The sequence below is a fragment of the Bufo bufo genome, chromosome 9, assembly GCF_905171765.1.
Source record: "Bufo bufo chromosome 9, aBufBuf1.1, whole genome shotgun sequence".
NCBI lineage: Eukaryota > Metazoa > Chordata > Amphibia > Anura > Bufonidae > Bufo > Bufo bufo.
Window position 1 is genome coordinate 154167062 of NC_053397.1, and position 21484 is coordinate 154188545.

Here is a 21484-nt window from a genome sequence, read left to right on the forward strand (position 1 = left end):
CCCGGTGGAAGAGATGGGATCGCCTCTGGTTGGGGGTCGATTTCATTTTTTCCACCCCGTCCGCCCTTTATACGCTGAGGTTGTAGATTTGTTGTAGCATGCAAGGTTGCGCACTGTCACTACAGGCATCTCCGCGATTGTCCACTTTGAGATTTTTCAGATCTCCTTGGACACTGAACACGCCTTCTGGTGCGGCGAGGTGTTTACGCCGTGTCACATGACCTGGCCCTTCTCCCTCCTATGCTGTTGTCCCTGTGATGCGCTCCATTGGATGATGTTGCGGTCCATGGAGTTGGCACATAGGGGCGCGGCAGTGTGGGGGGCGGGACCAGTGACGTCTGACCCGGAGCATGCGCGCTGCAGACTGAGGGACGCCAACGCCGGTCTGTTCTATGGGTCCATGAATGGTGAGCTCCAACAGGTTGATTTTAAGTTTAGATATGATGCAGCTGCATCACAAATAAAAGATTTTAACTCTTTATGCACGGAGCACTTATGCACTTTATGTATATCTTGGGGTTATGTATGCAGGGGACATAAACTCTTTTTTAAAATGGATGTACGTACATATATTGATTGAAATGCACATATCTACTGTAAGCAAGGATGATCACTATTTTGTAATTTTTATATCTTTGTATGACTCTTTTACAAATGTTTACTATGCACAAAAGTCACGTGATGATGGAGTTGGAGATCATGTGACTTGATTGATGACATGTGTAATCACTGATTGTAATTATTTTGTATTGGATTGTGGGTATATATACCTGGTTGTATACACTGTTATGTAGCTTGATAAAGGCCTCATTGAGCAGGCCGAAACGTTGCCGGATTAAAGTCTATTGGGGTCTTCACCCTGTCACCTTAAAGCTGGAAGTGCTGCCTCGTCATTTTGTTAAGTATATATATATATATATATATATATATATATATCTTTTTGCCAAAAACTTGCTTAGCTTGCTGGCCATCATATTTACAGTTCTTTTTTTTTTAACATAACTCGGACAACCCCTTTAACCACCTCAGCTCCCCTGGCTTAAACACCCTTAATGACCAGGCCACTTTTTACACTTCTGCACTACACTACTTTCACCATTTATTGCTCGGTCATGCAACTTACCACCCAAATGAATTTTACCTCCTTTTCTTCTCACTAATAGAGCTTTCATTTGGTGGTATTTCATTGCTGCTGACATTTTTACTTTTTTTGTTATTAATCGAAATGTAACGATTTTTGCAAAAAAAACGACATCCATATATAATTTTTTATCTAAATTTATTGTTCTACATGTCTTTGATAAAAAAAAAAATGTTTGGGTAAAAAAAAAATGGTTTGGGTAAAAGTTATCGCGTTTACAAACTATGGTACAAAAATGTGAATTTCCGCTTTTTGAAGCAGCTCTGACTTTCTGAGCACCTGTCATGTTTCCTGAGGTTCTACAATGGCCAGACAGTACAAACACCCCACAAATGACCGCATTTCGGAAAGTAGACAACCTAAGGTATTCGCTGATGGGCATAGTGAGTTCATAGAAGTTTTTATTTTTTGTCACAAGTTAGCGGAAAATTATGATTTTTTTTTTATTTTTTTTTCTTACAAAGTCTCATATTCCACTAACTTGTGACAAAAAATAAAAACTTCCATGAACTCACTATGCCCATCACGAAATACCTTGGGGTGTCTTCTTTCCAAAATGGGGTCACTTGTGGGGTAGTTATACTGCCCTGGCATTTTAGGGGCCCAAATGCGTGAGAAGTAGTTTGAAATCAAAATCTGTAAAAAAATGGCCGGTGAAATCCGAAAGGTGCTCTTTGGAATGTGGGCCCCTTTGCCCACCTAGGCTGCAAAAAAGTGTCACACATGTGGTATTGCTGTACTCAAGAGAAGTTGGGCAATGTGTTTTGGGGTGTCATTTTACATATATACATGCTGGGTGAGATAAATATCTCGGTCAAATGCCAACTTTGTATAAAAAAATGGGAAAAGTTGTCTTTGCCAAGATATTTCTCTCACCCAGCATGGGTATATGTAAAAAGACACCCCAAAACACATTTCCCAACTTCTCCTGAGTACGGTGATACCAGATGTGTGACACTTTTTTGCAGCCTAGGTGGGCAAAGGGGCCCACATTCCAAAGAGCACCTTTCGGATTTCACTGGCCATTTTTTACAGATTTTGATTTCAAACCACTTCTCACGCATTTGGGCCCCTAAAATGCCAGGGCAGTATAACTACCCCACAAGTGACCCCATTTTGGAAAGAAGACACCCCAAGGTATTTCGTGATGGGCATAGTGAGTTCATGGAAGTTTTTATTTTTTGTCACAAGTTAGCGGAAAATTATGATTTTTTTTTTCTTTCAAAGTCTCATATTCCACTAACTTGTGACAAAAAATAAAAACTTCCATGAACTCACTATGCCCATCACGAAATACCTTGGGGTGTCTTCTTTCCAAAATGGGGTCACTTGTGGGGTAGTTATACTGCCCTGGCATTTTAGGGGCCCAAATGCGTGCAAAGTAGTTTGAAATCAAAATCTGTAAAAAATGGCCGGTGAAATCCGAAAGGTGCTCTTTGGAATGTGGGCCCCTTTGCCCACCTAGGCTGCAAAAAAGTGTCACACATGTGGTATTGCCGTACTCAGGAGAAGTTGGGCAATGTGTTTTGGGGTGTCATTTTACATATACCCATGCTGGGTAAGATAAATATCTCGGTCAAATGCCAACTTTGTATAAAAAAATGGGAAAAGTTGTCTTTTGCCAAGATATTTCTCTCACCCAGCATGGGTATATGTAAAAAGACACCTCAAAACACATTGCCCAACTTCTCCTGAGTACGGTGATACCAGATGTGTGACACTTTTTTGCAGCCTAGGTGGGCAAAGGGGCCTACATTCCAAAGAGCACCTTTCGGATTTCACCGGCCATTTTTTACAGATTTTGATTTCAAACCACTTCTCACGCATTCGGGCACCTAAAATGTCAGGGCAGTATAACTACCCCACAAGTGACCCCATTTTGGAAAGAAGACACCGCAAGGTATTTCGTGATTGGCATAGTGAGTTCATGGAAGTTTTTATTTTTTGTCACAAGTTAGTGGAATATGAGACTTTGTAAGAAAAAAAAATAAAAAGAAAAAAATCATCATTTTCCGCTAACTTGTGACAAAAAATAAAAAATTCTAGGAACTCGCCATGCCCCTCACGGAATACCTTGGGGTGTCTTCTTTCCAAAATGGGGTCACTTGTGGGGTAGTTATACTGCCCTGGCATTCTAGGGGCCCTAATGTGTGGTAAGTAGTTTGAAATCAAAATGTGTAAAAAATGACCTGTGAAATCCTAAAGGTTCTCTTTGGAATGTGGGCCCCTTTGCCCACCTAGGCTGCAAAAAAGTGTCACACATGTGGTATCGCCGTACTCAGGAGAAGTTGGGCAATGTGTGTTGGGGTGTCTTTTTACATATACTCATGCTGGGTGAGAGAAATATCTCGGCAAAAGACAACTTTTCCCATTTTTTATACAAAGTTGGCATTTGACCAAGATATTTCTCTCATCCAGCATGGGTATATGTAAAATGACACCCCAAAACACATTGCCCAACTTCTCCTGAGTACGGCGATACCAGATGTGTGACACTTTTTTGCAGCCTAGATGCGCAAAGGGGTCCACATTCCTTTTATGAGGGCATTTTTAGACATTTGGATCCCAGACTTCTTCTCACGCTTTAGGGCCCCTAAAATGCCAGGGCAGTATAAATACCCCACATGTGACCCCATTTTGGAAAGAAGACACCCCAAGGTATTCAATGAGGGGCATGGCGAGTTCATAGAAATTTATTTTTTTTGGCACAAGTTAGCGGAAATTGATTTATTTTTTTTTTCTCACAAAGTCTCCCTTTCCGCTAACTTGGGACAAAAATTTCAATCTTTCATGGACTCAATATGCCCCTCACGGAATACCTTGGGGTGTCTTCTTTACGAAATGGGGTCACATGTGGGGTATTTATACTGCCCTGGCATTTTAGGGGCCCTAAAGCGTGAGAAGAAGTCTGGAATATAAATGTCTAAAAAATTTTACGCATTTGGATTCCGTGAGGGGTATGGTGAGTTCATGTGAGATTTTATTATTTGACACAAGTTAGTGGAATATGAGACTTTGTAAGAAAAAAATATATAATTTCCACTAACTTGGGCCAAAAAAATTTCTGAATGGAGCCTTACAGGGGGTGATCAATGACAGGGGGGTGATCAGGGAGTCTATATGGGGTGATCACCCCCCTGTCATTGATCACCCCCCTATAAGGCTCCATTCAGATGTCCGTATGTGTTTTGCGGATCCGATCCATGTATCCGTGGATCCGTAAAAAACATACGGACGTTTGAATGGAGCCTTACAGGGGGGTGATCAATGACAAGGGGGTGATCAGGGAGTCTATATGGGGTGATCACCCCCCTGTCATTGATCACCCCCCTATAAGGCTCCATTCAGATGTCTGTATGTGTTTTGCGGATCCGATCCATAAGGTTTTTTTTTTGAATGGAGCCTTACAGGGGGGTGATCAATGACAAGGGGGTGATCAGGGAGTCTATATGGGGTGATCACCCCCCTGTCATTGATCACCCCCCTATAAGGCTCCATTCAGATGTCTGTATGTGTTTTGCGGATCCGATCCATGTATCAGTGGATCCGTAAAAATCATACGGACGTCTGAATGGAGCCATACAAGGGGGTGATCAATGACAGGGGGGTGATCAATGACAGGGGCGTGATCAGGGAGTCTATATTGGGTGATCAGGGGTTAATAAGGGGTTAATAAGTGACAGGGGGGGGGTGTAGTGTAGTGGTGTTTGGTGCTACTTATTACTGAGCTGCCTGTGTCCTCTGGTGGTCGATCCAAGCAAAAGGGACCACCAGAGGACCAGGTAGCAGGTATATTAGACGCTGTTATCAAAACAGCGTCTAATATACCTGTTAGGGGTTAAAAAAATCGCATCTCCCGCCTGCCAGCGAACGATCGCCGCTGGCAGGCTGGAGATCCACTCGCTTACCTTCCGATCCTGTGAACGCGCGCGCCTGTGTGCGCGCGTTCACAGGAAATCTCGCGTCTCGCGAGATGACGCACGGATGCGTCCAGGAGGAATGAATCGACCGCCTCCAGGACGCATCCGTGCGTTAGGCGGTCGGGAGGTGGCTATTGGTGTCTCTGTCCCTCATGTAATATTGCTCTATTCGCTTTATAAGACACATGACCAAGTTTTTAGGGAAAAAAGTAAGTCTTATAAAGCGGAAAATACGGTAATATATTTTCTTTATCTCAATTTACAATTTTTTGGTGTGCTTTCTTTGCTGACCCTCCCCTAGAACTTAGGTGAGAATATTTTTATTGTTCAATATTATTATTATCCTTTAATATTGTCAATAATCATATTTTTTACAGTAAAAATAATAAAAGTTGGGCGATGGAAGTGGTAACATAAAAAAAAATGCTGTAGGATGAGGTTCTATGCTACCTAAGATACCTTACCTGCAGGCATTGTGAAAACTCTCCAAGACATTAGTAAGAAATTGTCTTTGACGAGAGCTACTTTTGTTATCAAGCTTCTTAGGTTGGATTTTCTGGAGATAAATACAATACAAACTCAATAAATAACTTTGTATATATAGTTCTAGTAAGAATGCATTTGTGATATTAAAAAAATAAAGTGGTTATTCGATACTACAGAAAAATTAAAGAGTGGCAGGAGAGTGTCCATGGAAAGAAATTACACCACTCGCCTGTTAAAAGTCCCACCATATCCATCTGTATCAGTGCTGCAGCTCCCATCCCTGCCGGATTGGAAGTGATGAAGTCATGAAACTGCTGCAGCCAATCACTGAAGATCCCACGCAAAATCCCACGCACCGAGTATTTATTTTTATTTTTTACCGGATTAACCCCCTGAAAGCCCTCACTATTAACCCCATATGTCACGATCAGCGATAAGGGGTTAAATGACAGTGGGCGGCGCAATCGCCATTCCCCGTGATTGCACTCGCGCTTCATGATGAAGTAATTTGTCACAAAGCGAAATTCGGTGAAGCAGCCGAATCAAATTTTTCTTGACTCAACTTCGCTCAACACTAACTGTCATATTAAAAGAATGGCACTGTTATGGCAATAAATGTGGATCCACTGTGCCAACCAACTGTTTTGACTTTGGGCTACCCAAGGCATTACCTTGGTATTTACACTTCATCCCCTATACAGTGATCTTGCCTTCACCACACGGGAGCCACAAAACCATTACCTCTTGGAATAGTCCTCGAGTGGTTGGCTACTAATCCAGGTCGGATCAAAGACACTGATGCAAGGCACCGAATGAACAGTAAAACACACAGTCAATGATGCATTTCATGATCTTATCAGCCTTGGCATCAGTTGCCTTAGGCCTTACATACATGACCATGCCAATTTGCTGTCTGCAAAATGTGGATCTGCAAAACAGGGATGCCGGCCGTGGACATTGTGCATTTTGCAGAACTGAATGTCCGCCCTCAATAGAGTAGTGCTATCCTTATGGACAAGAATAGGACATGTTCTATCTTTTTTGTAAGGCCACGGAACGGATGTGTGGATGCGGACAGCACCGGAGTGCTGTCCACATCTTTTAACGCTACACTAAAGTGAATAGGACATCTGGGAAAAACGCTCTGTTGACATTACATATACAAGCCTAAGGGGGCAGAAGGAGCTGCTCAAGGCATGTCCCCTGAACTTCCCTCTGCTGTATGCCTTGTGTCTCCTTTCCCACTGGATTCTTCAGCAAAGTTTAACCCCTTCTACCATCAGCAGCACAGACTCAGGGCTGGAGGCTCTGCCTCAGGTTCTGAGCAGCTACAGGGTTTACTCTTCTCCAGGCACTGAGGAGATAAATGCTGTGCACAGGATCCTCCCTCCCTCCTCACCCTGCAAACACAGAACTAACAGACTGGAGGAGTTTTCTCCTCTCTACTCTTCTGCTGGCTTTCAGGAAGCGTCTGCAGAGCATTGCACAAGAACAGGTAGAGGGAATATCCTGTGTTTATCAGCAATGTCATTGCACTGTACAGCTGGGACTTGTAGTCCCACACATACTACATGAGTCAGATTGGAAGGGGGACAGCAACTTATTCACTCCCTTTGCATAGCAGGAAGAGAGGAAAGGTAGACTTTGTTGTTACAAGTCTCCACAGCTCTGCAACTGCATGTCAACTAAGGGCCAGAACAGAACTAGGGAAATGAGGAAATATACAGTACAGACCAAAAGTTTGGACACACCTTCTCATTTAAAGAGTTTTCTTTATTTTCATGACTATGGAAATTGTAGATTCACACTGAAGGCATCAAAACTATGAATTAACACATGTGGAATTATATACATAACAAACAAGTGTGAAACAACTGAAAATATGTCATATTCTAGGTTCTTCAAAGTAGCCACCTTTTGCTTTGATTACTGCTTTGCACACTCTTGGCATTCTCTTCATGAGTTTCAAGAAGTAGTCCCCTGAAATGGTTTTCACTTCACAGGTGTGCCCTGTCAGGTTTAATAAGTGGGATTTCTTGCCTTATAAATGGGGTTGGGACCATCAGTTGCGTTGAGGAGAAGTCAGGTGGATACACAGCTGATAGTCCTACTGAATAGACTGTTAGAATTTGTATTATGGAAAGAAAAAAGCAGCTAAGTAAAGAAAAACGAGTGGCCATCATCACTTTAAGAAATGAAGGTCAGTCAGTCAGCCGAAAAATTGGGAAAACTTTGAAAGTAAAGGCTATTTGACCATGAAGGAGACTGATGGGGTGCTGCGCCAGATGACCTGGCCTCCACAGTCACCAGACCTGAACCCAATCGAGATGGTTTGGGGTGAGCTGGACCGCAGAGTGAAGGAAAAAGGGCCAACAAGTGCTAAGCATCTCTGGGAACTCCTTCAAGACTGTTGGAAGACCATTTCAGGGGACTACCTCTTGAAGCTCATCAAGAGAATGCCAAGAGTGTGCAAAGCAGTAATCAAAGCAAAAGGTGGCTACTTTGAAGAACCTAGAATATGACATATTTTCAGTTGTTTTACATTTGTTTGTTATGTATATAATTCCACATGTGTTAATTCATAGTTTTGATGCCTTCATAGTCATGAAAATAAAGAAAACTCTTTGAATGAGAAGGTGTGTCCAAACTTTTGGTCTGTACTGTATATAAATATATCTTTTTGCCAAAAACTTGCTTAGCTTGCTGGCCATCAGATTTACAGTTTTTTTTTTACATAACTCGGACAACCCCTTGGTGTCTCTGTCCCTCATGTAATATTGCTCTATTCGCTTTCTAAGACACATGGCCATTTTTTTAGGGAAAAAAGTAAGTCTTATAAAGCAGAAAATACGGTAATATATTTTCTTTATCTCAATTTACAATTTTTTGGTGTGCTTTCTTTGCTGACCATCCCCTAGAACTTACGTGAGAATATTTGTATTGTTCAATATTATTATTATCCTTTAATATTGTCATAATAATGTGCTAATGCGGACAGCACAGTGCTGTCCACATCTTTTACTGCTCCACTAAAGTGAATGGGACATCTGGGAAAAACGCAACGCAATGCATTGTATCCGGATCCCTTGCGTTTTTCATGCTGCCCCATTCACTTCTGTGACGCAAAGGCTGTGTGAAAAACAGACAATATACAGGTGAAACTCGAAAAATTAGAATATCGTGCAAAGTTAATTTATTTCAGTAATGCAACTGAAAAAGGTGAAACTAACATATGAGATAGACTCATTACATGCAAAGCGAGATATTTCAAGCCTTTATTTGTTATAATTTGGATGATTTTCGCTTACAGCTTATGAAACCCCTAAGTCACAATTTAGAGGTACCCTTTGATCAGGGGGTATGGATTAATTAGCTGACTCGAGTGTGACACTTTGAGCCTAGAATATTGAAACGGTTGACAAAATTCTAATTTTAAGCTGCATTAATGCAATTCCTTTTAACCTCTTGGGGACACAGGGCGTACCTGTATGCCCTGATGTCCAAATACTTAAGGACACAGGGCGTACAGGTACTTCCTGTGTATTTCCGATCACAGCCGCGCGGTCACAGGACCCTCCTCGGCATTATCACAGAGTGCCTGCTGAAATCATTCAGCAGGCACTCTGTGATAATGCCGAGGAGGGTCCTGTGACCCCCTGTATCGGTGATCGCTGCAAACCGCAGGTCAATTCAGACCTGCGGTTTGCAGCACTTTAGCAAGTTTTTCAGAAACTTAAAAATGCCTTTTTTTTTTTTTAACCCCCCCCCTGCAGCCCTCTTTGTGATGTGCCGGCGGGAGCAGCGGGTACAGGCGGTGCGGCAGAGCGGGCATGCGATCATCTGCCCGCCCTCCCTCTCATTTTCAGAATGGCAAAGCTTGTAAAGCAGAGTGTCAGCACATTGCTGACACTCTGCTTGAAACGGCTGACATCATCACACAGATGTCAGCCGTTTAACCCCTTTCATGCTGCGGTCCATAGGGACCACTGTATGGAAGGGGTTAACAGGGAGGGAGCTCCCTCCCTCTCCCATCGGGGGATGCTGTGCCTTTTCAGCCCCCGATTCTTGACAGAATGACAGAGGGAGGGGGCCCCCTCCCTCCCAATCACCCGCTGCTCTGTTGTGGCAGCGGGCGATGGTTACCATGGCAACTAGACGCCTTCATAGGCTTTCCACGGTGCTGATCAGACTTCTGCTAAAGGCAGAAGTCTGATCAGACTAAGTGTAAAGTGAAAATACAGTACAGTACACTACATAGTGTACTGTATTGTATTATACAGACATCAGACCCACTGGATCTTCAAGAATCAAGTGGGTCTGGGTCAAAAAATAAAAAAAACACATTTATGACTGATGAAAAATTAAAAAAATAAAATTCCCTATACATGTTTGATATCACCGCGTCCGTAACGACCTGATCTATAAAATGGTCATGTTACTATCCCCCCACGGTGAACGCCATAAAAAAACAAAAACAAACAACTATGATGAAATTGAAATTTTTCCCCACCTTACTTCCAAAAAAAGGTAAAAAAACATATTACGTATCACCGCGTCCATAAGAACCTGCTCTATAAAAATACCACATGACCTAAACCCTGAGGTGAACACAGTAAAAAAAAAAAAAAAAAGGTGTCAAAAAAGCCTTGCATCACAAAAAGTGTAATAGCAAGCAATCAAAAAGTCATATGCCCCCCCAAAATAGTGCCAATCTAACCATCATCTCATCCCACAAAAATGATACCCTACCTAAGACAATAATACCCTACAATGGTGCCAATCTAACCGTCACCTCATCCCGCAAAAAATGATAACCTACATAAGACAATCGCCAAAAAAAATAAAAATAAACTATGGCTCTCATATTATATTATTGTGTAAAACCTAAATAAATAAAAAAAGGTATACATATTAGGCATTGCCACGTCCGTAAGAACCTGCTCTATAAAAATACCACAGGTGAACACTGTAAAAAAGAATTGAACAAAAACTGTATAAAAAAAGCTATTTTTTTGTTACCTTACATCACAAAAAGTGTAATAGTAAGCGATCAAATAGTCATATGCACCCCAAAATAGTGCCAATCTAACCATCATCTCATCCCGGAAAAATGATACCCAACCTGAGACAATCGCCTAAAAACTGAAAAAACTATGGCTCTCAGACTATGGAGACACTAAAACATGATTCTATATATTTTTTTTTTTAAATGATATTGTGTAAAACCTAAATAAAAAAATAAAAAAAGGTATACATATTAGGTATCGCCGCGTCCGTAAGAACCTGCTCTATAAAAATATCACATGACCTACCCCTCAGGTGAACACCGTAAAAAAAAAAATAAACACGGTGTCAAAAGAGCAATTTTTTTGTCACCTTACACCACAAAAAGTGTAATAGCAAGCGATCAAAAAGGTAAACGCACCCCAAAATCATACCAAAATCATACCAATCATACCATCTCCTCCTGCAAAAAATTAGACCCTAACTAAGACAATCGCCCAAAAAAAAAAAAAACTTTGGCTCTCGGACTATGGGGACACTAAAATGATTTTTTTTGTTTTACATAGAAACATATAATGTGTCGGCAGATAAGAACCATTTGGCCCATCTAGTCTGCCCAATATACTGAATACTATGAATAGCCCCAGGCCCTATTTTATATAAAGGATGGCCTTATGCCTATCCCATGCATGCTTCAACTCCTTCACTGTATTTGCAGCTACCACTTCTGCAGGAAGGCTATTCCATGCATCCACTACTCTCTCAGTAAAGTAATACTTCCTGATATTACTTTTAAACCTTTGCCCCTCTAATTTTAAACTATGTCCTCTTGTAGCAGTTTTTCATCTTTTAAATATTCTCTCCTGTTTTACCTTGTTGATTCCCTTTATGTATTTAAAAGTTTCTATCATATCCCCTCTGTCTCGTCTTTCTTCCAAGCTATACATGTTAAGGTCCTTTAATCTTTCCTGGTAAGCTTTATCCTGCAATCCATGTACCAGTTTAGTAGCTCTTCTCTGAACTCTCTCCAAAGTATCAATATCCTTCTGGAGATATGGTCTCCAGTACTGAGCACAATACTCCAAATGAGGTCTCACTAGTGCTCTGTAGAGCGGCATGAGCACCTCCCTCTTTCTACTGGTAATGCCTCTCCCTATACACCCAAGCATTCTGCTAGCATTTCCTGCTGCTCTATGACATTGTCTGCCTACCTTTAAGTCTTCTGAAATAGTGACCCCTAAATCCCTTTCCTCAGATACTGAGGTTAGGACTGTATCACTGATTTTATATTCTGCTCTTGGGTTTTTACGCCCCATGTGCATTATCTTGCACTTATCAACATTAAATTTTAGTTGCCAGATTTTTGACCATTCCTCTAGTTTTCCTAAATCCTTTTCCATTTGGCGTATCCCTCCAGGAACATCAACTCTGTTACAAATTTTGTGTCATCAGCAAAAAGACACACCTTACCATCAAGGCCTTCTGCAATTTCGCGGATAAAGATATTAAACAATATGGGTCCCAGAACAGATCCCTCAGGTACCCCACTGGTAACAAGACCATGGTCTGAATGTACTCCATTGACTACAACCCTCTGTTGTCTGTCCCTCAGCCACTGCCTAATCCATTCAACAATATGGGAGTCCAAGCCCAAAGACTGCAATTTATTGATAAGGCTTTTATGTGGGACAGTATCAAAAGCCTTACTAAAGTCTAGATAAGCGATGTCTACTGCACCTCCACCATCTATTATTTTAGTCACCCAATCAAAAAAATCAATAAGATTAGTTTGACATGATCTCCCTGAAGTAAACCCATGCTGTTTTTCATCTTTCAATCCATGGAATTTTAGATGTTCCACAATCCTCTCCTTAAGTATGGTTTCCATTAATTTCCCCACTATTGATGTCAGGCTTACTGGCCTATAGTTGCCCGATTCCTCCCTACTACCTTTCTTGTGAATGGGCACAACATTTGCTAATTTCAATCTTCTGGGACGACTCCTGTTAACAGTGATTGGTTAAATAAATCTGTTAATGGTTTTGCTAGTTCACCGCTGAGCTCTTTTAATAGCTTTGGGTGTAAAACTTAAATAAAATAAAAAAAAGTAAAAATATTAGGTATCCCTGCGTCCGTAATAACCTGCTCTATAAAAATAGCACATTATCTAACCTGTCAGATGAACGTTGTAAATAATAAAAAATAAAAACGGTGCCAAAACAGCTATTTTTTGGCAAATTTTCCATTTTAACCCATTTTTCCCGTAACAAAGCAAGGGTTAACAGCCAAACAAAACTCAATATTTATTGCCCTGATTCTGTAGTTTACAGAAATGCCCCATATGTGGTCGTAAACTGCTGTATGGACACACGGGAACGAAGGAAAGGAACGCCATATGGTTTTTGGAAGGCAGTTTTTTCTGGACTGGTTTTTGACACCATGTCCCATTTGAAGACCCACCTGATGCACCCCTAGAGTAGAAACTCCAAAAAGTGACCCCATTTAAGAAACTACACCCCTAAGGGTATTCAAAACTGATTTTACTAACTTTGTTAACCCTTTAAGTGTTCCACAACAGTTAATGGCAAATGGAGATTAAATTTCAGAATTTCAAATTTTTTGTTACTTTGCCTCAAAAAAAGTGCAATATAGAGCAACTAAAAATCATATGTACCCTAAAATAGTACCAACAAAACTGCCACCTTATCCCGTAGTTTCCAAAATGGCGTCACTTTTTTGGAGTTTCTACTCTAGGGGTGCATCAGGGGGCTTCAAATGGGACATGGTGTCTAAAAACCAATCCAGCAAAATCTGCCTTCCGAAAAACAAAACAAATGGTGTTCTTTTCCTTCTGCGCCCTGCTGTGTGCCCGTACAGCAGCTTACGATCACATAAGGGGTGTTTCTGGGAAAAAATTATTAAAATGGAAAATCTTCCAAAAAAGTGAAATTCTGAAATTTTATCTCCATTTTCCATTAAATCTTATTGAACACCTAAAGGGTTAATAAAGCTTGTAAAATCAGTTTTGAAAACCTTGAGGGGTGTAGTTTCTAAGATATGGTCACTTTTAAGGAATTTTTACTCTAGGGGTGCATCAGGGGTTCTTCAAATGGGATGTGGTGTCAAAAAAAAAGGCCATCAAAATCTGCCTTCCAGAAACCATATGGCGTTCCTTTCCTTGTGCGCCCTGCTGTTTGGTCATACAGCAGTTTACGACCACATATGGGGTGTTTCTTTAAACTACAGAATCAGGGCAATAAATATTGAGTTTTGTTTGGCTGTTAACCCTTGCTTTGTTACTGGAAAAAATGGATTAAAATGGAAAATTTGCCAAAATATTTAAATTCTGAAATTTCATCTCCATTTGCCAATAACTCTTGTGGAACACCTAAAGGGTTAACAAAGTTTGTAAAATCAGTTTTGAATACCTTAAAGGGATGTAGTTTCCAAAATGGGGTCATTTTTAGGTGGTTTCTATTATGTAAGCCTCACAAAGTGACTTCAGACCTGAACTAGTCCTTAAAAAGTGGGTTTTGGAAAATTTCTGAAAAATTTAAAGATTTGCTTCTAAACTTCTAAGCCTTGTAACGTCCCCAAAATATCAAATGGCATTCCCAAAATGATCCAAACATGAAGTAGACATATGGGGAATGTAAAGTAATAACTATTTTTGGAGGTATTACTATGTAATATAGGAGAAATTAAAACTTGGAAATTAGCAAATTTTTCAAAATCTTTGGTAAATTTGGTATTTTTTTTTAATAAAAATGATTTTTTTTACTCCCTTTTACCAGTGTCATGAAGTATAATATGTGACGAAAAAGCAATCTCAGAATGGCCTCGATAAGTAAAAGCGTTTTAAAGCTATTTACACAGCTATAACACAAATACTATATGCTGTGTCAAAAACAACGCTCGTGTACACAGACTCATTGAAATTAATAGCTCCAGATTTGGTCCGGTTGCAAAGCGTTCACTTCACGCATCGCGCCAACAGGATTTAAAAAAAATAAAAATAATGTTTATGTCCTTGTGTGTACAGCAAACTGAACACTGACACATTAATGGGCTAATTCACATGCCAGATTTTTTTTTTCATCAACTATGCAGAGAAAATCACATCATTAACTATTTTGGTCTGCCTTCCGTGCTAGACACTTCCTTTCAAGTAAATGGTTCCGTAAAAAAAAAACGACACGACAACACAAGTTAAAACATTTTTTTTTTAACTCCTTATTTCACCTTAAGGACCAGGCCATTTTTTGCAAATCTGACCAGTGTCACTTTAAGTGGTGAAAACTTTAAAACGCTTTTACTTATCCAAGCCATTCGGGTTTTTTCGTCACATATTGTACTTCATGACAGTGGTAAAATGAAGTTAAAAATATTCATTTTTATTTATAAAAAAATACAAAATTTAGCAAAAATTTTGAACAAAATATTGCAAATTTTCAAGTTTCAATTTCTCTATTTCTATAATACATAGTAATACCTCCAAAAATAATAATTACTTTACATTCCCCATATTTCTACTTCATGTTTGGATTATTTTGGGAATGATATTTTATATTTTGGGGAAGTTACAAGGCTTAGAAATTTAGAAGCAAATCTTGAAATTTTTCAGGAATTTTCAAAAACCCAATTTTTAGGGACCAGTTCAGGTCTGAAGTCACTTTGTGAGGCTTACATAACCACCCAAAAATGACCCCATTCTAGAAACTACACCCCTCAAGCTATTCAAAACTGATTTTGCAAACGTCGTTAACCCTTTAGGTGTTCCACAAGAGTTAATGGCAAATGGAGATAAAATTTCAATTTAGATTTTTGGGCAAATTTTCCATTTTAATCCATTTTTTCCAGTAACAAAGCAAGGGTTAACAGCAAAAACAAAGCTCAATATTTATTGCCCCCATTCTGTAGTTTGCAGAAACATCCCTTATGTGGCCATAAACTACTGTACGGGCACACAGTAGGGCGTAGAGGGAAAGGTGCGCCGTGAGGTTTTTGAAAGGCAGATTTTGCTGGACTGGTTTATTTACAGCATGTCCCATTTGAAGCCCCCCTGATGCACCCCTAGAGTAGAAACTCCATAAAAGTGACCCCATCTAAGAAACTTCACCCCTCAAAGTATTCAAAACTGATTTTACAAACTTTGTTAACCCTTTAGGTGTTGCACAAGAGTTATTGGCAAATGGAGAAGGAAAATTTGCCCAAAAATTGAAATTCTCGAATTTCATTTTAATCCAATTATATTAGTAACAAAGCAAGGGTTAACAGCCAAACAAAATGCTGTATTTATTGCCCCGAATCTGTAGTTTGCAGAAACACCCCATATGTGGCCGTAAACTACTGTAGGGGCACACAGTAGGGAGTAGAGGGAAAGGTGCGCCGTATGGTTTTTGGAAGGCAGATTTTGCTGGACTGGTTTATTTACACCATGTCCCATTTGAAGCCCCCTGATGCACCCCTAGAGTGGAAACTCCATAAAAGTGACCCCATTTTGGAAACTACGGGATAAGGTGGCAGTTTTGTTGGGACTATTTTTAGGGTATATATGATTTTTGGTTTATCTATATTACATTTTTGTGATATGGGGTCACTTTTATGGAGTTTTTACTCTAGGGGTGCATCAGGCGGGCTTTAAATGGGACATGGTGCCAAAAAAAAAAGGCCATCAAAATCTGCCTTCCAGAAACCATACGGCATTCCTTTCCGTCTGCGCCCTGCTGTTTGGTCATACAGCAGTTTACGACCACATATGGGGTGTTTCTGTAAACTGCAGTATGAGGGTAATAAATATTAAGTTTTGTTTGGCTGTTAACCCTTGCTTTGTTAGTGGAAAAAAACTGATTAACATGGAAAATTTTCCCATAAATTGCTTTTTTGGCATCGTTTTTATTTTTTACCATGTTCATCTGAGGTGTTGGGGGGGTATTTTTATAGAGCAGATTCTTACAGACGCGGCGATACCAAATATGTCTTCTTTTTATTTATTTATTAATGTTTTACAGAGTCATTTTTTATTTTTTTTTGCCGATTATCTTATGTAGGGGCTAATTTTTTGCCGGATGAGAGGACGGTTTTATTGGCGCTATTTTGGGGGGCATATGACTTTTTGATCGCTTGCTATTACAATTTTTGTGATGTAAGGTGACAAAAAAAAACTTTTTTTTTTTTTTTACGTGTTCCTCTGAGAGGTTGGGGGGGATTTTTATAGAGCAGATTCTTACGGACGCGGAGATACCTAATATGTCTACTTTTTATTTATTTATGTTTTACACTTTATTATCTTTTTATAAAGAAAAAAAAAACATTTTATTATCTCCATAGTCTAAGAGTCATTTTTTTAAAGTTTTTAGCCGATTATCTTATGTAGGGGCTCATTTTTTGCGGGACGAGAGGACGGTTTTATTGCCCCTATTTTGGGGGGCATATGGCCCATGTGATCGCTTGCTATTATAATTTTTGTGATGTAAGGTGACAAAAAAATACCTGTTTTTGCACCTTTTTTTAATTTTATTTTTTACCGTGTTCATCTGAGGGGTTGGGAGGGGTATTTTTATAGAGCAGATTCTTACAGACGTGGCAATACCTAATATGGCTACTTTTTATTTATTTATTTATGTTTTACACTATATTATCTTTTTATAAAGAAAAAAAAACATTTTAGTATCTCCACAGTCTAAGAGTCATTTTTTTTGTTTTTAGCCGATTATCTTACGTAGGGGCTAATTTTTTGCGGGAGGAGAGGACGGTTTTATTGGCACTATTTTGGGGGGCATAAGACTTTTTGATCGCTTGCTATTACAGCTTTTGTGATGTAAGGTGACAAAAAAACTTTTATTTATTTTTTATTTTATTTATTTTATTACCGTGTTCATCTGAGGGGTTAGGGGAGGTATTTTTATAGAGCAGACTCTTATGGACGCGGCGATACCTAATAAGTCTACATTTTTTATTTATTTTAGTATTACAAAATTATATTTAAAAAAAATTTTTTTTTTGTTTTAGTGTCTTAAGTCTGAGAACCAGTTTTTTATCTGATTGTCAGTGGCTAAATTGGGATATAAATTTAGTACTCCATGGAAGTGTGGTACTCCCTGAAGCAACCAATAATGCAGAGGCCCAGATGATTGGGGCACCTGTCACATTGCGTAGTGGTGTCCTTCCGTATCCCCCTCCTGTGACACACTCTGCACCTTTTTTGGGTCCGCCCCTTCTTTACAGTATGGGGGACCACACCTGGAAAGTGTTGGCCAAGGACGATCCGGGCGCCTTCAGTTCCCGAGGTACTCCGGCCTGCTCCTTCCCGGTCTGAAAAGATCAGGGCCTTGAGGACTGCCTCATAGAACTGAAGGAATGTCCCTGTGTTGCCGGCGCTCCGGGACAGCACAAAAGGGTTGTACAAGGCAACCTGCACCAAGTAGAACGCAACTTTTTTGTACCATCCCGATCGTCTCCTAGCAACCATGCGTGAAAATCGCACCGCATACGCACTTGCTTGCAGATGCTTGCGATTTTCACGCAGCCCCATTCACTTCTATGGGGCCTGCGTTGCATGAAAAACGCACAAAATAGAGCATGCTGCGATTTTCACGCAACGCACAAGTGATGCGTGAAAATCACAACTCGTGCACAGCCCCATAGAAATGAATGGTTATGGATTCAGTGCGGGTGCAATGCGTTCACCTCACGCATTGCACCCGCGCGGAAATCTCGCTCGTGTGAAAGAGGCCTAAGGAGTCGTACATGATGCTGTACTAATCCCACAAGGATGGAAAATTTACAATTTTCAATTTTTAAAGGAAGAAACACATATGACTTTTACACCCCTTGTTGAATATAGCATTAAAGGGATATTCGGTTGTTAGAAGTTCTATCCACAGGATAGGGGATAACTATTAGATTGGTGGGGGTGCTACCGCTGGGAACCCCAGCGATAATGAGAACGGGGGCCCTGTACCCTCTGCAGCCCCCTTGAAATGAACGGAGCGACCGGTCGGGCATGCATGTGGCCACTCCATTAATTTCTATGGGAAATCCAGAGATAGCCTAACGCTGTACTCGACTATCTCCGGAACTCCCACAGAAATTAATGAAGTGTCCATGCGCATACCCAACTGGCCGCTACGTTCATTTCAGGGGGCTGCAGGGGGTTCAGGGTCCCCATTCTCGTAATCTACCGCTGGGACCCCTACCGATCTAATAGTTTTCCCCTATCCTGTGGATGGGGATAACTTCTAACAACCAGAATACTCCTTTAAGTCTGTTAGATGACCAGACTATGTGGTCACTAACACCAGAACCAATCTTTGAGGCTAACAAATGAGACAGAAGGGGCCATAACGCAGTTATATTATTGTAATCAGGTTACATGGCAGGTTATGTCTGTTGTGTCAAAAAGTTTTTTTAGGTCAGTGAACTTGGACTTTAAATTGCCCATTAGAGAAATAGGGAATATAGTATATAAACAATAGTATAGTAAGAGGCATATATAATACTAAAAATGCTAAGTAGAACTATGCATTTAGCTCTTCATTTTATGGATTAAGTATAATTTCCAAAGTGTGACTCACTGAAGATTTTCTCCTTAGTGGTGTAAGAGAAAGCTCTGCACAGTGTTCCATCATGCTACTAAGAAGCTTCTCCAACTCGCCATACTGCACTGGAATGCTGAGATGATCCTTTCTATTAAAGTAGATAGAAAACAAGTCTTATTCATTTGTATCTAAAGTTATGTTCCGCTGAGGATATGTGAATGGCCCATAACACTTGAAGCATGTCATTCCCTTACATCCTACCAGCAGCACAGATGGGGTTAACTACCCCCCGGGGACTGGTAGGACCGGCGGAATTATTAATGAGCCCAAGTAAATCAATCAATTAAATACCCCTTATAAAGGAGGGAGCCACCCCCAGCCCACTGTATTTTTTTCTCTCCTCCCGTAGAGGTGGACTAGCGGTGATCCCCTCCTTTTTTTTCAGGAATCTCTCTTTCTTTTCAGGCGCTGGTCCTTTGGTCTTCGGTTCCGGCAGCTCACCGGCTGTCGGCACTGTGCTAGCGCACCTTGTTTTGCTCCTTTCGGCGGCGTGCTCAGTCCCGTTTTCCGCAGCCAACGGGTGCCGCCATCTTCCGGACGTGACGTCGTAATGGCGTCTGACGTCACTTCCGGGTATTCCTCGCGGCCGTGATTCACGTTCGCCAGGGATCATATTTTCTTCTTCCTCCTGTTAGGAAGATTTGTGTTACTTTCTTCTATGCCCTGATAGCTAGCATTTCTTATATTTATAGGTGTTCCATAAGTTTGGTTATTTTTTCCCCGCCTAGGGGCGGAGTTTCTTCTGGGTTTAGTCTATTAAAGGAAGCATTGTGCACCAGCTCGGTCTCTGGCTGCACATGTTTCAAAGCTAGCTCCCAGAGTCCCTTATAAGCTGGTATTTTTTCTGCTTATAGGTGCCTTTGTTCTTGGATAACCTTTCTTCTGCTACCTTCGGTGTGCCTCTTACCTTTCTGCTTAGCAACATTTGTTTTAATATACAAATATATTATTGTCTTTTCCTCCCGCAGTTATGTCTTCTCCGCGGGATCCTGATAGCAAGAAGTCGGCTTCCAAGAGGAAGCATTTATCTTGCCACGATTGTAGCACTCCTTTGGAGGATTGCTATCCCTACTCTAGGTGTGACAGCTGCCGTCCGAGACTCCAACCTTCTGGTGAACCTACCATGCATGAAATGTATTCATAGGTGAAAAGCTATGTGGATGGATCCCTCAGGGGAGTCATGAACTTGATGGATGAGTGGCTTCCTGCTCATCCTGCTCCTGTCCAGACGCCTATGGAGAACTCTGCTCCGGTGGAGAGAGACCCTCTGTGGTCTCCTTAGTTTCTTCCTCCTCAGAGGAAGAGGAGCTTACCTCGTGTTTATTTCCTCCAGAAAAAAAACTGAGACTACTCCAGTCTATCAGGTCGGGGGACCATGATGTTGACCCGGGGGAGCCTTCCTATCCCAATATTCGGGCACCACGTGTCTTTAAAGTGGATGAGACCCTCCTCTTTGTCATACTTACAGAGTGGAAGAAACCTGAGAAAGGTCCGGTTCTAACAAAAAAATTTAGAACCATGTTCCGTATAGCTAAGTCCTTGGTGGAATCGTGGGGTTCCATTCCCAAGGTGGACATGGCAATAGCCAAATTGTCCAGACGCACTCCTTGACAGGAGCAAAGTGCACTCTAAGAAGAGGTTACACGGCAGCCGCAGCATCCACTTCTACAGCCATTGCTGCTACTAAGGTTTCTACGTTCCTCCGGACTCGCCTGAACCAGATTCAGACTGAAGTGGATCAGAAGATGTCTCGTGACGACATACTGGCTGCCTTCAAGACCATTAACCTGGCAACAGATTTCCTGTGCGATACCGCGCAGCTTCAGCTAAAATTAGCGGCCAAATCCATGGCCCTTGTATCAGCAGCCCGTAGGCCCTTATGGCTTAAAGCCTTGGGTCACTGACAACTCTTCTAAATTCAATTTATGTGGCCTACCCTTTGAGCCCAACAGTCTGTTTGGCTTGGAGCTTGATAAAATTATGGAAGGCCTATCATATAAAAAGGGGAAGAGTCTTCCCCAACAGTCCTTTCGAGGGCGGGGCAGACAGGACCGTGGGGGTAGGTCTGGCCAGCAGTCAAGATCTCGAAGGGACTGGAGAGCGCAGCGAAGGGGTTTGAGGCGCTCTCGCGGAGGAGACAAGGATAAAAGAGCCACCTCATGACTACCGGCCTCCTCGAGGCTCTTGGATGACTCCCGTTACTCCTGCCAGAAAGCTTCCCCTTTCCTCTGCCTCATCTACTTGTCGAGGGCAGTCTTTCCCACTTCAAAGAGAGTTGGATCAAAAATATTTCGGATCCCTGGGTCCTGAATATAATCTCCGAAGGTTCTTTG